General features: G+C 45.1%; 1 long non-coding RNA gene across 1 annotated transcript; it reads right to left on the bottom strand.

Annotated features, from left to right (window-relative positions):
* Positions 1-2,775, bottom strand: LOC110256600. Its single transcript, XR_002338343.1, has 3 exons — positions 2,661-2,775; positions 881-967; positions 1-635 (listed from the first exon to the last, which is right to left on the bottom strand). It is a non-coding gene; the product is annotated as an uncharacterized LOC110256600 (long non-coding RNA).

Here is a 10,593-nt window from a genome sequence, read left to right as displayed (position 1 = left end):
GGCAGGAACTCCTGGTGAACTTTGTTATATATTTTTTACCACAATGTAAAGAAACCCATCATGCATCATATCAGCAACTGAACACCACAGGGAATTCCCATTTCTGCCCAGAGACCCCATCTGCTTGCCCAGGTGCTTCCCAGGTGACAGTGTGGAAGCTGTGGAGTATAAACAAGGCTGTGAATAACCCACACCACAACGGTCCAGGTGCAGACCCAGTGCTCAGCTTGCGTGTAGATGCGTCCCTAACAGCACAAGACAGAATCCACCCACAGCCAAGGGCTTCCAGCCCCTGCCCCTGTCCCTGCCCCCTGTCCTGATTTTATTTAATCTCCATCCTTCACCGCCACAACCTTGAGTAGAAAAACTTCAGGGAGTTCTGAGACCTCCAAGGAAAAAGAAGCTGGGGGCAGGGGAGTATCTCTGGGTTCCCGAATCTGCAGCCAGAATCAGAAGGTGGGGGGGCGGGGTGTCTCAGGTCTGGAATCTGCAGAGCCCTCACAGCCCTGACACCCACATCCTGGGCCTCTAGGGGACAAATACCCAGGCACTCCCAGTACTTGCCTGCACCTGCTGCAGTTAGAGCCTGCTCTGTCTTCTTCAGGGCTCAGTCTTCACCCCTCTCAGCAGGCCCCCTGGGGGTAATGGGATGGGGATGTTCATGGCAGGGGCAGGGATCTCAAATGGGAAAAGGAACCCTTCCCTCCAAGGTAGAGAGCCTTGGCCAGGCTAGGGCCCAAGCAGCCTCCATATGACTTAATAGGTAACAGTCTGTAGGGGGACAGTGGTCTCTGTCCATGGGGTAGAGGGAGCACTTACAACCCCAGCACCAGCTCTGTGGACAGCATGGCCCTTGTGGGTCTGAACCATGTGCTCTTACCTGTGCCATGCCCCACACTGCCTGTCAGTCATGATGCGGTGACACTGGCTGCCAGGCATCCGGTCAGGAGGGGCCCAGATGCAGCACCTAGTGCCAGATCAGATGTGCCTTTTCAGGGGCAGTGGACCTATTAGATATTAGGGCTTTGCTTTGTGTCTAGAAAGCACACTGAGCCTCTAGAAGCTGATCTATGCTGTGGACTTGAAACCCACGTGAAGGGCAAGAGCTCCCCTGGACACTGGCTTGAAGGCGTCTGTCCAGGAGCTGACACACCTCTGCTTCCTGTCCCACCCCTCCAGGCATCCCTGAGGGCATGGCTGGACCCACACTCCACAGGCTCCCTGTTCCAGAGCCTGAAGGACCGTGCTGGCGGGGCCTGGGGACAAGAGCGGTCACTCCAGCAACGCTGCTCAGCTCCTCCTTCCCAGTGACCAGGAGAAGGAAGACCAGTGGAGTCTGAGACATGGTATAAGCAAAGCTCAACCCATACTCCTAGTGTGGACATACACACACACAAGCGGCCCCAGGTCCTCCGCCCACACAGGATGCCCCCCAGCCCTACTTCTTCCTGACAATGGCCTGGACCCTGTGTGTTCTGGGCAGGAAGGGGGTCTGTCCCGCCCACCTCCTGGGGACATAGACACAGGGCTCCTGGGCTTTGAGGTCTGGATGCTTCTGTGTGTAGGATGAAGCTGCCACTGCCCACTGGAGCCTCCCTCACCAAGGAAACAGGAGGACCCCCACCCAAAAACAAGCCCAACCCCAGGCTCTGTTGCAAATCTGCTGGGTTTGCTCTCCTGACCCTGAAGTAAAATCTGCAGGAAATGGACCTGCGATTCCCCTAAGGATGGCTTTCTGCGAGATTTCCACAAGAGCCCTTTCAACCCTGTTATGAGCAAATTACTAGTCAGTCCATGCTTCTATCACCCCAAGAGCAGACTGGGAAGCTGAGGCTCCGGGAAGCCAAGTAACCCACCTAGAAGACATGGGGACATGGAGTGGGGTCTGTACCCCTGCCCACCCAGGGTGACTGCCCCTCCCAGCAGGTTCCACATCACCCCTCTGAGGGGACTGGCTCACAGAGCCTCCTCTTAGGGGGATTCACTTTGCAAAGTTTCCCTCCTCTTAGTGGGATTCCTATTGCAAAAACTCCCTTTGTTATTTTATTTCATTTTTTGTCTTTCTTTTTTAGGCATATGGAGGTTCCCAGGCCAGGGGTAGAATTGGAGCTACAGCTGCCGGCTTACGCTGGAGCCACAGCAATACCAGATCCAAGCCGCATCTGCAACTTACACCACAGCTCATGGCAATGCCGGATCCTTAACCCACTGAGCAAGGACAGTAGCAACCCAAAACTTCATGGTTCCTAGTCGGATTCGTTTCTGTTGTGCCGCGACAGGAACTCCACAAAAACGTCCTTTGATGAGATTTTTCTTACAAATCCCTGTCTTGGGGTCACCCAGGAGGCTTGTCCCCCTGAAGTGGGTTCAAAACCTCATGTCACCTGGGCAACTTTCCTGGTCACACTCACCCTCTACTGGTCCATTCCAAGCTCAGATCCCTCAGTCTCTGACCCCATGGTTCTGCCTGGGTCGCCCACTCCCCTCCTGCCAGATCCCTCCCTTCTGTGTCTCCTACAGGATCACCTGGAGCTCCCATCAGCCCAGGGCAGGCTGTTCCCTCTGTCCTGGTAAAGCCTCCATGATGTCAGGAGAAAGAAGCAAGAGGTACCCATGGGGACTCCCTCATGTGGCAGAGGAGCCAGCACGCACCTACTGACCTTGTCACTCTGGATGAACCTGGGTAGGGATTCAAGGACTTGCAACATCTCCTGGTTCTCATTTCATCCCAGCGCGGCCCACGAGGGATTCAAGCTAAGTCAGTCCATGCCGGCTGCAAAGAGAGGACGCTTGTTCATAAGCCCCTCCCAGGATATGGAGCTCACCTGGGCAGGTACCCAGCAGCCCCTGGGGCTCATGCGGGGCGGTACCCAGCAACCCCCGAAACCAGGTGGGCAGGCTCCTCACAGGATATGGAGCTCACCTGGGCAGGCACTCAGCAGCCCTCAGGGCTCATGTGGGCAGGCCCCTTGAGGGATATGGGGCTTACCTGGGCAGCCCATTGGGTTCACATGGGCGGGCCCCTCCCGGAGCACCACAACAGGTCTTGGTGCACAGCAACTATGCACAGAGCCCTCAGTGCAGACCACCTCCAGCCCTCTGTTGTTCAGAGCTGACCCTGAGCCCCTCAGAGCAGGATCTAAACTAACAAACAGCAGCTCCTGGGCAGGTCTGTGACCCTGGGTTTTACTGTGTGGCCTTCCTCCACTGGGTTTCCTAGAGGTTTCCACTGCACCAGGGCACCTGGCCCCTGTGTCCACCCACCTCCCCTCCTCTCCCTGACTCCTGATTCTTCTCGTGAGGAGAGGGTCTTCTTAAATTGTCTCCCACTCGTGGGCCAGTTACATGATTAGAAAATAAGCCAGAGCTGCAATCCTATGTCTATCCTGACCCTCAGAACCCCACACCTGTCATGTACCAAGAACATGTAGCAAGGCCCATTTTCTGCAACAATGAGCCCAAGATGGGTGAGGATTGGCTGACCTGGGCAGCCTGACCTGGCTGGCCAGCCCTTCCCAGGTATGCTGGATTGATGCCTGTATAAATAGCCCCTCCAGGCAGCAAGTATACCTGATACTATACTTCCTGCCTCATCCGAAGCTGTGGGGCTGAGTTGGTTAGAGAGAGTGGGGGCCATGGTCTTGCCAGTGGCCTGGTCTGAGTCTGCTGGACCTTTACCCAGCTGCCATTGGAATTTCTCCTCAGGCAGAGGTAAGAGAGCAAGAAAAAAGGCAGTGGGGGCCCGGACAAGAGGGGTAGCTCAGATAGGCAAATGAAAGCTTCCAGGAGAGCCATCCTGCAGCACCAGGACCACCCTGCAGGGGCTCCGGGCACCAACTTGGCAAGGCTGCTGTTACTGGCATGACTCTAAACCCTCTTCTCCAACCTTTAAAGTCTTTGCACATAGTCAGGATTTTTACCTTGGAAGAGTGGATAAGGTTCCAGGGCAGCTGGCCTCGGAGTCAGCTGACATTTACTCAGAGACCCCTCCACATGGTACATCGGTTTTCCAATAAGGATGCTCTTTGCAGGAGGCTGCTGGCTGCAGGTGAGAAAATTCCCCACCTCTGACCAGCTTCAGAATTGTTCATTCGTGTAGTGAGTGTCCTCATTGGGTTTTCATCTGTGTAACTTGTGGGTTCTTAACTAGCAGTGTGAATGGCATCATCAAAGGTCTTCAATCAGGGTTGAAATACTTATCCCACACATATAGGTGTAAGAATCTGGGGAGGCCATGTGCAGCCAGCACCCTTATGGATGGGCTTCAGACTTGACCCCTCAACATTCGGGTGTCCAGCCACTGCTTTAGGATTTCTGGAGACCCAATGCTGACTGTGAGGTCTCCGTAATCTGGCCTCTATCTGCCTTTAGTGAGACCCACACTTCCAGGATCCTACAGAGCAAGATCTGTGTGACTGTTCTGTGACTTCTCTAATAAATGACCACAAGCTGGGTGGTTTAAAACCCCAGGAATCCATCCTCCCACACTCCCAGAGACCAGACATCTGAGACCAAGGTGTCTGAGGACTGAGATCCTTACAGAGGCTCCAGGGGAGGTTTCTTCCAGCCTTTCCCAGCTTCTGGGGGCTCCAGGCATCCTCAGGCTTGTGGCTGCACTCCCCCCATATCTGCCTCCATCTTCACATGGCTTCCCTGTGGCTGTGTCTCTCCTCTTTTATCTCTTCTCAAGACTTTGTCATTGCACTTAGGGCCACCCTAACCCAAGATGACCTCATCTCAAGATCCTCAGCTACATCTGCAAAGACTGTTTTCCCAGCTATGGTCCCTTTCATGTGTTCTGGTGGACATCATCTTTGAGGGAACACCATTCAACTCGTTCTCTGTGTATAAAATAACCCTCATCTTAGGAGATGATTCTGGTCCCATACAGACTGGCACAGACAGCAGCCATGCGAGTGAGGGTCTGGGGAGAATGAGGACCTTGGAAGCACCTGAAAGTATCAAGACCTTATCTAAGTGAAGTAGTTTATTTATCTACTCAGCTATTGAAGAACACCATGGCTGCTTCCAAATCTTGGCAATTATGAATAAAGCTACCGTAAACCTCCACGGGTAGTTTGTTGGGTGGACCTAGGTTTCCCAGGCTATAATCTTTTATCTTTAGTCTGCTGTATCAGACCGTTAAATTGAACCCAAGTCATACAGCCATAAATCTAGTTTCTGCAATCCCTCCTCACCAAGGCAACCATCCCAAATGCTAGCAAAGCCAATACAAAGGTTGAAAGAACCATGGCGGAAGTATTTAATCACATTTTCCAGAGTTCATTGTACTTGGGAATGATTAGATTATAAGCATGCAGTCTGTACAGATTAAATGCAATCACAGACTTCCTTTCATGAAACTTTCAAACATGCCAGAGTTGCTTTTGACCATAACATGTTTGGGCTGTAATTATGGAAACAAAATGTGTGAATGGCTTACACAGCACTTTATAAAGGTCATGACTCCTGGGCCATGTGGCAGTGCCCAAGATATGCTTAATTCAGACCCTGGTAACAAGTGAGCACCAAAGACCTGATGGATGTGAATAGACTAGTAGAACTGAAGCCCACAGATACCCAGAGAAGAAAATCCACTGTGTGTTTCAATGAAATATATACATTCTTAAAAACAAATCATTTTACACTGGTCATTATTTTGTTATATTTTTAGAGAATTATAATGCATTTTTTGTTTCTGGCCACACCTGTGACGTGCAGAATTATTCCCTAGCCAGAGATCGAACCTGCACCACAGCAGTGACGATGCCAGATCCTTAACCTCTGAGCCACTAGGGCACTCCTAAAGTGTTTTTTCGAAATTATTTTCTTCCAGTTTTGTGATTCTTTTAATTTTCTAAATTTATATTGCAGCACCTATAGCATAAGGAAGTTCCCAGGCCAGAGACTGAATCCAAGCCACAGCTGTGACCTATACCACAGCTGTGGCAACACTGCATTCTTTAAGGCAATGCACTGGGCTTGGGATCAAATCTAAGCCTCTACAGTGACCCAAGCCACTGCCTTAGGTTGCTTCACCCACTGCACCATTAGTGGACTGTCCATACTGTAAGTTTCATGCATCCAGTTATACAATCACAATTCAACTTTTGTTTGTACTACTGTGAGCTCACCTCCAAAGGTTTAGTTTCCATCTGGTACCGTACAGTTGACCCCCTTTACCCATTTTTCCCTCACCATTTTTTTCTGTATCTGTATTCATCTCCTATTTTTTTTTTTTTTTTTTTTTTATTATTTTTTTCCACATTGTGTCTGCCATCTGTTATGTCTGTATCTGTAATTGCACCAATACAATCACAATTCAACTTTGTTGTACTACTGTGAGCTCACCTAAGTTTAGTTTATTGTCCGTACAGTTGACCCCTTTACATTTTCCCTCCCCATTTCCCTTTCTCTGTATCTTATTCACATTGTTCCTATATCTAAGTGTTTTGTTTTTTTTTTTTTTATATTATGTTGAATCTTTTTTTTTTTTTTTTTTTTTTTTTTTTTTTTGCACTTGGTACCAGACTTTTATTGGAAGTCCTAGATTGCTTTGTTCCTGTCCCTGACATCATATTCAGAGTTAGGTTTATATTTGTCTGGAAGGGAGCTGCTTGCTATAGTCCATGCAAATCAAATGCTTGATTTAGGCACCATTCTACTGGAGGGTGTAACAGTAAATTTAATTTTGTGAGGAAAGCCTGAGGTATTTCAATGCCTGGGCCTGATATTGTGATCTAAGCAGAAAGGCGCACAACAATTTATTACAGTTTCCAATATGCGAAATGCAGCCTTTGAATGAAACATTTGTCCATCCGACATATTTCACTTAGCCTAACACCCTCCAGTTCTATCCATGTCGTCACAAATGTTGGAGATTTCATATTTTGTGGCTGAGTAAGACTCCATGGTATATGTATGTACCACATCTTCATTCTCCATTCACTCATCGATGGATACAGGTTCCACATCTTGCTATTGTGAATAGTACTGCAATGAATATACAAGCACATATGTCTTTTCAAATCAGTGTTTTCATATTTTTGGATAAGTACCCAGAACTAAAATGACTAGATCATATGGTAGTTCTATTTTTAATTTTTTGAGGAATGTCCATAATGTTTTCCACAGTAGCTGCATCAATTTGCATTCCTATCAACAGCACATGAGCATTCCTTTTTCTTCACATCCTTGCCAACACTTGTCTTTTCATGACAGTCATTCTAACAGGCCTGATTTGTGGTTTGGTTTGCATTTCCCTGATGAGTAGTTACACTGAGCATCTTTGCATGTATCTGATGGACATCTGTATGTCTTCGTTGAGAAAATGGCTATTCAGATCTTCTGCCCCTTAAAAATCAGGTTGTTGGGTTTCTTTTGCTGAGTTGTATGAGCTGTTTTTATTTTTGGATACAACCCCTTGTCAGACAAATGATTTGCAAATGATTTGCAATAAATTCTTCTCGCATTCAGCTGGTTGTCTTTTCATTTTGTTGATGGTTTCCTTTGCTGTGCAGAAGCTTTTTCCTTTGATGGAGTCCCATTTGTTTATTTTTGCTTTTGTTCCCCTTGCCTGAGGAGACATATCCATAAAGATATTGCTAAGACCAGTGTTAAAGAATGTACTGCCTATATTTCCTTCCAGGAGTTTTATGGTTTCAGATCTTACATTCAAATCTTTAATCTGTTTTGAGTTAATTTTGTGTATGGTATAAGATAGTGGTCTTATTCATTCTTTTGCATGTGGCTCTCCTGTTTTCCCAACACCACTTTTTTTTCTTTTCTTTTCTTTTTTTTTTTTTTGTCTTTTTGGCCACTTCTTGGCCACTCCTGTGGCATATGGAGGTTCCCAGGCTAGGAGTCTAATTGGAGCTGTAGCCACCAGCCTGCACCAGAGCCACAGCAACACGGGATCCGAGCCACATCCACAACCTACACCACAGCTCATGGCAAAGCCTGATCCTTAACCCACTGAGCTAGGCCAGGGATTGAACCCACAACCTCATGGTTCCTAGTCAGATTCTTTAACCACTGAGCCATGATGGGAACTCCCCAACATCATTTATTGAAGAGACTGTCCTTTCTCCAATGTATGTTCTTTGCTCTTTGTCATAAATTAATTGTCTGTATAAGCAAGGGTTTATTTCTGGGTTCTCAAGTCTGTTCCATTAATTTATGTATCAGCGAGTTCCCATCATGGCGCAGAGGAAACAAATCCAACTAGGAACCATGAGGTTGTAGGTTCGATCCCTGGCCTCGATCAGTGGGTTAAGGATCTGGTGTTGCCATGAGCTGTGGTGTATGTCACGGATGTGGCTCAGATCTGGCGTTGCTGTGGCTCTGGCATAGGCCAGCAGCAATAGCTCCAATTAGTCCCCTAGTCTGGGAAACTCCATATGCCTCGGGTGCAGCCCTAAAAAAGACAGAAAGACAAAAAAAAAAAAAAAATTATCAGTTTTTCTGCCAGTACTATTCTGTTTCTGTTGCTATAACTTTGCAGTATAATTTGAAATAAGACTATTTGTGCTTTTGCTATTTAGGGGTTTTTTTTTTTTTTTGCAGTTCTATGCACATTTTAGGATTTTTTTGTTCTATTTCTGTGAAAAATGTCATTGGGATTTTGACAGGGATTGCATTAAATCTGTAGATTGCTTTAGGTAATGTGGACATTTAGCGATGTTAATTCTTCCAATCCATGATCATGTAAAACCTTTCCATTTCTTTGTGTCTTCTTTAATTTCTTTCAGCAATATCTTACAGTTTTTAATGCCTGGGTCTTTCACCTCCTTGGTTAAATTTATTCCTTGGTATTTTATTATTTTGTTGTGATTATAAATGGTATTGTTTTCTTATTTTGCTTTCTGCTAGTTCATTATTAGTCTATAGAAACACCACAGATTTTTGTGTACTGATTTTGTACCCTGCAACTTTACTATATTAATGTATTATTTCTAATTGTTTTTAAATGGATTTTTTAGGGTTTCGTTCTTTCTTTCTTTTTTTTTTTTTTTTTTTTTTGTCTTTTTTAAGGCCACACACACAGCATATGGAGGTTCCCAGGCTAGGGGTCAAATCGGAGCAATTGCTGCCGGCCTATGCCAGAGCCACAGCAATGCCAAATCTGAGTCGCATCTGTGACCTATACCACAGCTCACAGCAACGCCAGATCCTAAACCCACTAATCGAGGCCAGGGATCAAACCCTCAACCTCATGGTTCCTAGTCAGATTCATTTCCCCTGCACCACGACTGTAACTCCCTAGGGTTTCTTACTAAAAAAAATAAAAAATAAAAAATTAAAATTAAAATATATACATATATATATATATAAAATCATGTCATCCACAAATAGTGACAGTTTTACTTCTTCCTTTCCAATTTGGTTGTCTTTTATTTCTTTTTCTCTCTTTAAAAAAATTTCTCTAGCTAAGACTTCCAGTACTTTGTTGAATAAGAGTGGTGAGAGTGGGTTTCCTTGTCTTTTTCCTGATCATAGAGGGATAGTTTTCATTTTTTCACAGTTGAGTATGATGCTAGTTGTGGGTTTGTCATATATGACAAATATTAGTGTTAAGGTATGTTCTTTCTATACCCATTTTATTGAGAATTTTATCATAAACGGGTGTTGAATCTTGGCAAAAGCTTTTTCCTGCACCTATTGAAATGTTCATATGTCTTATTCTTAATTTTGTTAAGGCAGTGTATCACACTGATTGATTTGTGGATGTTGAACCATCCTTGAATCCCTGGAATAAATCCCACTTGATCATGGTGTATGATCCTTTTAATGTGCTGTTGAATTGGTTTGCTAATGTTTTGTTGAGAATTTTTGCGTATGTTTGTCAGAGATATTGATCTGTAATTATCTTTTTTTGTATGTTTTTGCCTGGTTTTAGTATCAGGGTAATATTAGCCTCATAGAATGAGCATTCCTTCCTCTTCAATTTGTGGGAAAAGTTTGAGAAAATAGGTATTCAATCTTCTTTGAATTTTTAGTAGACTTTACCTGTGATGCTATATGGTCCCGTACTATTGTTTTTTGGAAAGTTTCTGATTACTGTTTGTCTCCTTACTAGTGATCAGTCTATTCAGATTTTTTTTCTTTTCTGAGCCCATAGCATAGAGGCGTTCCCAGGCCAAGAATCAAATCAGAGCCACTGCATAGACAATGCCGAGTAGTTATTCCATGAGCCACAGGGCAAGTCCTATTCAGAATTTCTCTTTCTTCATAACTCAGTTTTGTAAGGAATGCTTCTAAGAATTTATTCATTACTTTTAGGTTGTCCAATTTGTTGGTGTATAACTGTTTGTAGCATACTCTTATAATCCTTTGTAATTCTGTAGTACCTTCTATAATTTCTCAGATTCTGTTTCTTATTTTATTTATCTGAACTATCTTTTTTTTTCTTTAGTGAGTCTAGCTACAAGTTTGTCAATTTTGTCTATCTTTTCAAAGAACCACCTCTTAGTTTTATTAATCTTTTCTGTTGTTTTTTAAATTTTTAATTATCTATTTCTGCTCTGATTTTTATTACTTCCTTCCTTCTACTGACTTTAGGCTTTGTCTCGTTCCTTTTGGTGTAAAATTAGG

Source organism: Sus scrofa, chromosome 14, assembly GCF_000003025.6.
Source record: "Sus scrofa isolate TJ Tabasco breed Duroc chromosome 14, Sscrofa11.1, whole genome shotgun sequence".
Classification (NCBI taxonomy): domain Eukaryota; kingdom Metazoa; phylum Chordata; class Mammalia; order Artiodactyla; family Suidae; genus Sus; species Sus scrofa.
The sequence above is the reverse complement of the archived record's forward strand: the minus strand, read 5'-3'. Positions and strand labels throughout refer to the sequence as shown.